The sequence below is a fragment of the Amyelois transitella genome, chromosome 27 (assembly GCF_032362555.1).
Source record: "Amyelois transitella isolate CPQ chromosome 27, ilAmyTran1.1, whole genome shotgun sequence".
Classification (NCBI taxonomy): domain Eukaryota; kingdom Metazoa; phylum Arthropoda; class Insecta; order Lepidoptera; family Pyralidae; genus Amyelois; species Amyelois transitella.
In genome coordinates, this window is record NC_083530.1 from 5,773,834 (window position 1) to 5,781,683 (window position 7,850).

Sequence of the window (7,850 nt, forward strand, 5' to 3'; positions counted from 1 at the left end):
GAGTATTAACGATTAAAACACGTTATACAAATGAATTGACACACGGACTACGAAATACATACATACATACATAAAATCACGCCTCTTTCCGGAGGGGTAGGCAGAGACTACCTCTTTCCACGAAATACATACATATAAATAATCACGTCTATATCCCTGCGGGGTAGACACAGCCAACAATCCCGAAAAATCCAATAGGCCATGTTTAGCTGTTTGACTTTATGATAGAATTGTGATTCAAATAGTGACAGGTTGCTAGCCTATCGCCTATAAGATGAATTCCAAGTTTATAAGCCTATACCTTAATCGCCTTTGACGACATCCATGGGAAAGAGATAAAGTAATATTCTTTTTTTTATTGGTACCGAGAACCACACGGCACATGAATATGAATACATGAATGATATTAATGCTACATAACGTTAGTTCAGACGTATCCATTTGTTGAAACGCAACTATGGATGTCTGTCATTTGTAATGAATATTTGGACGAGAGCAGGCTGGAAATTTTGGTAGACGTGCGACTTTTTGTGCGCTTGAACTCGGTGTAAAAACTTACAATTTTTTTTTCAATGAGTACCGCGAAGCCAAATTAGTTTTATCTATGCCTTATTCTGTGGTTAAATAAGATAGAGAGGGCAGATAAGATATGAAAGTTTGTATGATTTTTTATGGCCGCTGTGGCGCAGTAGTAGTAGGCTTGTCTGTGATATCAGAGGTCAAACAATAATGTATTTTATATAAAAAATTAATCAATGTTAAAATTTTATATAAAAACATTTTTTAGAAAATGTTCGTGTAAGTAAAATTTTTTTTGCCTGCTTTTATTCGTTCACGTAAAGACTAATTGAGATACAAGGCACAAAAAGTGGCAACTTAAAGTTGCTGATTTTAGTCGCGCGTGTATTCAGACCAATATTCTAGTACAGCGGCCAAATATATCATTTGTCGCATGTAGTGCTGTCGTTTTGATTCAGAAGTTGGTGATAGATCGAATTTTGGTATGGTCTTTATATGAGCTCGTCATATATTAAAAGTTTTAGGATAAATCCACGTTCAGACTTCATGATAAATCAGTGAGTTCTTCACGAAGCTACTTCCTATCATGGTTACACATCCAGTTGCTTGAATGCGCAGGTTTCCTCATGACATTTACTCTCACTCTCCACGTTTATAAGTTCCTATTAGGACGTCTTCCTCGTAAACAAATTATCCTTTCTCAACACCATCATGGCCCCTGGTCTAACGAAAAGAAATTCGTATGCCCGAAGAGGAAATGGCGCGTCAGAAATTAATGATCTCTCTGCCTGTGTTGCCATTTTTCCCGGGGTCGCCCGCCATTAGTTTGGGGACATTCAAATGATTTTACTTCGAATTGTTATTCCTACATACATACATACATATTATCACGTCTATATCCCTTGCGGGGTAGACAGAGTCAACAGTCTTGAAAAGACTGACAGGCCACGTTCAGCTGTTTGGCTTTATTATGGAATTAAGATTCAAATAGTGACAGGTTGCTAGCCCATAGCCTAAAAAAGAATCCCAAGTTTGTAAGCCTATCCCTTAGTCGCCTTTTACGACATCCATGGGAACGAGATGGAGTGGTCCTATACTTTTTTGTATTGGTGCCGGGAACCACACGGCATAAAATATCGGCACGATAAGTATACCATCTCAAAATATATATAATGCGAAGATGATATGTGTACTTTTCTATGTGATCCACTGTACTATCATCTACAAGAGAACAAAAAGCAACATTGTTTCCTTTCCGTCAGACATATCGAATAAAATAAGTATCGGTGATACAAACAAAATCCTAGTTGATATTTTCTTCTGTTCCCTATATTCAATGTGTACATTGGGCCAGTAGTCGGCCGCTCGGCCAATGCATTACGCCAGTGACTGTAGAAGAAGGAGTTAGCAAAAAATCTGTTGTCTGCAAAGTCGGTTTACTGACGATAGTTAAACGTGACAACGTCTTAAGAAAATACTGATGGAATGGTAGCATTTTTTCGAAAGAAAATTTTAATTTCATTTTTTTAATAGATTTGTATGTATATAGAGAAGGAGGTATACGCTGCCGAACGCGAAGGCCGATTGTGCCTCTTTGTCGCTCGTTCCGCGCTCTCGCTTGCACTTCAAGCTTTTCATGGAACGCCTCAGAGCGAGGTAACGCCGCATGATTCATGTTTTTTCGTGCGTGCAGCCGGTGCAATTATAAGACGTTGTCACGTCAAAAAAACGGTGGCAGCTACCGAGTCTTGACATTTATATACGAGTAATTGCATAACTACATCGTGCCGTTGGGTTGCCGGCACTAATATAAAAAATAATAGGAGTCCATGTTATTCTATATGTCGTAAAAGGCGACTAAGGGATAGGCTTAACTTGGGATTATTCTTACAGGCGATATGCTAGCAACCTGTCACTATTTGAATCTCAATTGTATAATTAATAGCCGAACGTGGCCAGTCAGTCTTTAAAAAAGTTTTTAAAACATTTATCGGATAAACGTCTATTGAATCGTTTTGAGGAAGTAACAGCCAATCCCGCGACGCGATCAGCCAATAACAGTGAAGAGTCTAAATCGCGCAATCAAAGATTTCACAGATTGGAGCATATATACAACCTCCGACTCAACATCGTCTGTCGCGCGGTTCCCCAGGCATAACACCTAGCCTGGCAGATCTTCCCTTTAGTGGCGATCGCGCTACAATTGTATCTTATGAATTGCATGCCATCAGCTTGTCTAATGTAATCCATTGGCTTCACACGAGCGAGTAGCTTTCCTGACATCTCAGCTTGTCTAGTCAACTCGAATTTCGCTGACAGACACAATTATTGGCTTATTCGTTATTTTGTCTATTCGCGGTGTGGGAGTGAACCTTTGACGTGGTCTGATTACAATGGGAGGTATAAGGGTAACGGTATTAGGTATTTCAGAAAAAGAAATGTTTTTATAGGACATTTCCGTTTTGACAATATATGTATATTGTTTTTGAAATAAAAGAATGAGTGCCGTGTGGTTCCCGGCACCAATACAAAAAATAATAGGACCACTCCATCTCTTTCCCATGGGTGTCGTTAAAGGCGACTAAGGGATAGGCTTACAAACTTGGGATTCTTTTTGAGGCGATGGGTAAGCAACCTGTCACTATTTGAATCTCAATTCTATCACTAAGCTAAATAGCTGAACGTGGCCATTCAGGCTTTTTAAGACTGTTGGCTCTGTCTACCCCGCAAGGGATATAGACGTGACCATATGTATAAATATATGTATGTAAATAAAAGAAATATGATTATGACATGACTTATATATTATACACTAGCTCTTACCCGCAATTTCGCCCGCGCGAATTTAGCGCCATCTACAAAAGAATACAGGGTTTTCGCAAATCCCACGGAAACTGGAGTTTTTACAGGGAAGTAAAGTACTCTAGTCCTATTCTGGACTGTTAATTATATATACGCAAAATCTCAAGAAGATTGGCTAGGATTATTTCATTCACATTTATGAATCAATTGCACGCATTTTTGGTCAATAGGTACTCGTACTCTTGACCTGACCCTTCACGAAAACCACATCAAAATAAAGAACCGTTATTGCTAAAAGGCAAACATAAACTGAAAATGAAAATATTTAATTAATTTAACAAATTGGTACAGTATAAACAAGTATTTGTGACGTTCTATTGAGTGAGAAACACCTGTATCAGAAAGCCACGCTCTTCCTTAACAATGGTATTACAGTACCCAAAAACTTAATTCTAGTTACAAATGTGTAATGTGGATTAAAACAAATGAATGTAAGTACAGACTTACAGATGTGTGCATGTCTCATTGTGCAAGTATTGTTTTTTACATACATACATATAATCACGTCTAAATCCATTGCAGGGTAGACAGAACCAACAGTCTTAAAAAGACTGATAGGATTCGTTCAGCTGTTTGGCTTAATGAAAGAATTGAGATTCAAATAGTGACAAGTCGCTAGCCTGTTTATAAGCATATCCCTTAGTCACCTTTCACGACATCCGTGGGAAAAAGATGGAGTGGTCCTATTCTTTATTTGTATTAGTGCCGGGAACCACACGGCACATTGCTATTGCTTTTTCTTCAGTTTTTTTTTTGTTTCAACTCACAGTGATACCGTATTACTTGTTCACATCGCACAAACAATAAAGCAGCCAGAGTATACAATGTAAAACCAATGTTCAAGTTGGCTTGGCCCGAAGCATTTCAATATGTACAAGTATGTACGCGGAAATCGCACTTGGATTTAGCCGAGAACCATTTTTAACAATGTACGACTTAAATGTTATTATTGAAGGGAAGCCTCTGGTCTACATACATATAATCACGTCTATATTCACTGCGGGGTAGATAGAGCCAACGGTCATCAAAAGACTGAAGGGCCTAGTTCAGCTGTTGGATATGATAAAATTGAGAGGTTGCTAGCCGATCGCCTAAAAGTGGAATCACAAGTATGAGCCTATCCCTTAGTTGTCTTTTACGACATCCATGGGAAAGAGAGGTCCTATTCTTGATTTTATTGGTGCCTGGAACCACACGGCACAATAATGACTTGATGAATGATGGGACTGTCTTCACGGGTACTAGAAACCAGGAATGAGATAGTAAGTTCTGATTATCACGAAACTCCCACGGGAGCGAAGCAACGTGGCCTCAGTCTTTACAGTCTTTTCAAGATTGTGGGCTCTGTCTAACCCACAAGGGATATAGATGTGATTAAATGACATACATTATACTCGTATGTATGTAAAGTCGCATCAAAATCCGCCAAGTAGATTTTGCTTTAAAGAAACCCAAGCATACATCCACGCATCCTTCCAAACTTTCACATTTATAATATTAGAATGATAGGATGATTGTAAGGCTGTTGGCTCTGTCTATCCCGTAAGGGATAAATATGTGATTATATATATGTAGTTAAAAGCGCTTATTTCCTTAGCATCTACGGGAATGATATGGAGTGGACTTACTCTATGCCGAGAACTGCACGTGACGTTCACGTGATCGTATCGGTGTCGTGTCGTAATCGTAAGTTATAAAGCTGTGTTTTCAGCGTTGGAACAATGACAAAAAAAACAAGCGCAATTCGAATACAAAATATTGTGGTGAGGTCGTGACGTGTAGGTTTATTTTTTAAAGGAAACTTTTTGACCGCCTTCAAAAAAACGGTCGTTCTCAGTGTTACCTGTATGTATGTATGTTTGTTTGTATGTATGTATGTTTGTCCACGATTATCTCGCGTTTCGCTAAATCGATTTTAATGCGGTTTTCAGAAGTGTGTTTGTTAAACTTAGAAGAAGGAGAATATCGATTGGAGGCGGTTCTCTTTTTATAAAAGTATTTTTACTAGTCTACAACATACATACAAACATATATCCATACAAACATTCATAGATACAAACATACATTCATACATTAACTACGCCTTTTTCCCGGAGTGTGTCTTGAAAACACTGATAGGCCACGTTCAGCTATTTGGCTTTATGATGGAATTGAGATTCAAATAGTGACAGGTTGCTAGCCACTCGCCTAAAAGAAGAATCCCAAGTTTGTAAGCCTATCCCTTAATCGCCTTTTACGACATCCATGGGAGCGAGATGGAGTGGTCCTATTCTTTTTTTTATTGGTGCCGGGAACCACACGTTAAAATAAAATAAAATAAATAAGTACATTGCCAATGTCATTATGCCCTTCTTTTTACGTATCATTTTACACATGATGTAAATTACATAGCACTTAAAATACATCAAAGCAAATTACCCACTACACATCAAAAGATACGAGAGCGAAAGAAACGCAAGAGCTTGTAATCAGAAATAAAAGAAATTATGTCAAGCGTGATCCGTTATAATGTTATTATGGTTCCGTTTGAAAATCCTATTAATATTATAAATGCGAAAGTTTGTGAGTATGACAGTATGGATGTTTGTTACTATTTCATGAAAAAACTACTGAACCGATTACGATGAATTTTGGTATGTAGGTAGCTGGAGACCCAGAATAACATATAGGCTACTTTTTATCCCAGAGTTCCCGCGGGATTGATAGGGTTTCCATGCGGACGTAGTCGCGGGCGGCCTCTAGTTAATATTATAAATGCGAAAGTTTGTGAGTATGGATGTTTGTTACTATTTCATGCAAAAACTACTGAACCGATTACGATGAAATTTGGTATGTAGGTAGCTGAAGACCCAGAATAACATATAGGCTACTATTTATCCCGGAGTTCCCGCGGGATTGATAGGGTTTCAATGCGGACAAAGTCACGGGCGGCCTCTAGTACGTACATAAATATAATCACGTATTTATTTATTGGTGCCGTGTAGTTACCGGCATTAATTAAAAAAAGAATAGGACCACTCCATCTCGTTCCCATTGATGTCGTTAAAAGTGACTAAGGGATAGGCTTGTAAACTTGGATTCTTCTTTTAGCGATGCGCTAGCAACGTGTCACTATTTGGTCGTTTACCGCGACCGACCTCGCGATTCCTTTACTTTTTGCATAATTGTGAATATCTCATAAACTACTTAACCAATTTAGATATCCCACGAATTTAAATTGACAGATATATGGTAAATTTTATAAAAATCAGATTGACAGCTTGGAAGTTATCGCGTTACAAATATACATACCTACATACATACAAAAAATGTAATTTCGCACCAAATTGATTGGTACGAGTAGTTTAGTTACCTGCCTGAACTGTTTAACCACCTACTCTCGCTTCATTTCAATTCCCTTATCCACTCAATAAATAAATATTTTTTCACATAGTTCCCTTGACCACGTTGCGGAATCCTAAAAAATCAATTACTGGCAACACTGAGCTGTCATAACGAGCGTCTACGTCTACACTGTGTAATTTAAATCAATAAAGACGTAACAGCTAGTTTGGTTAAAGAGCTGTGTATTAAATACTTTAAGAATGCGGCAAGAATAATATGAAGCAGGTTCATATTTACCATTTTTCTTATTCAAATGCTTCCTTTTTTAATTGGTAAAGATAACATTTTAATAATTATTGTTTTCCAATTGATTCCTTTTCAAACTAATGTACATATATACAATTGAACAAAAATGGAGGATTTTATAGTTTATTGCTACCTATATCAGTTCTTTCACAAAACAGAATATTTAATTGGATAGAATAAATAATGATACAGAATCGTGTTTCCGATATTACTAAAAAAGTATTTCACTGTAAAACTTTTAGCTATGTACATTGTGCCGTATGGTGTCAAATCAAATCAAATCAAATCAAACATCTTTATTGTGAAACACAGGTAAAAACAAAAAAAAAAATAGGTCAACAATAAAATTATAGGTATCACTGTGTCCTGCCCATATGGACGTACAATATTTCCTTTATAATATGATTAAAGATCAATTAATTACTAAGTAATACAAATCAAAATAAGCACTTGCAAAAATAAAAAGAAACAAAAATCAAAAAATAATAATAAAAACAGTATTTAGGTCAAAAGTAGTCAAAATAATTTGGTGTCATTTAAATAATTATCAATACCATAATAACATTCATTTGCCAATAATAATTTAAGTTCTTTTTTAAATGTCAGTAGATTTAATTGTTTAAGATTGTCAGGTAATTTATTAAAAATAATCGGTGCCATGCCCATAACACTTTTGGTCAACAGCGCTGTCTTGAAGCCACCGACTACAAGCTTATGTTGATATTGAGGTCTTATTTTGTCTACTTTCTTTCTCGTGTCACACAATTTGAAAAACAAATGAGGGTTTGTTTTCACAAAAATGCAAATTTCAAAAATGTAGATGCATGGCAAGGTTAATA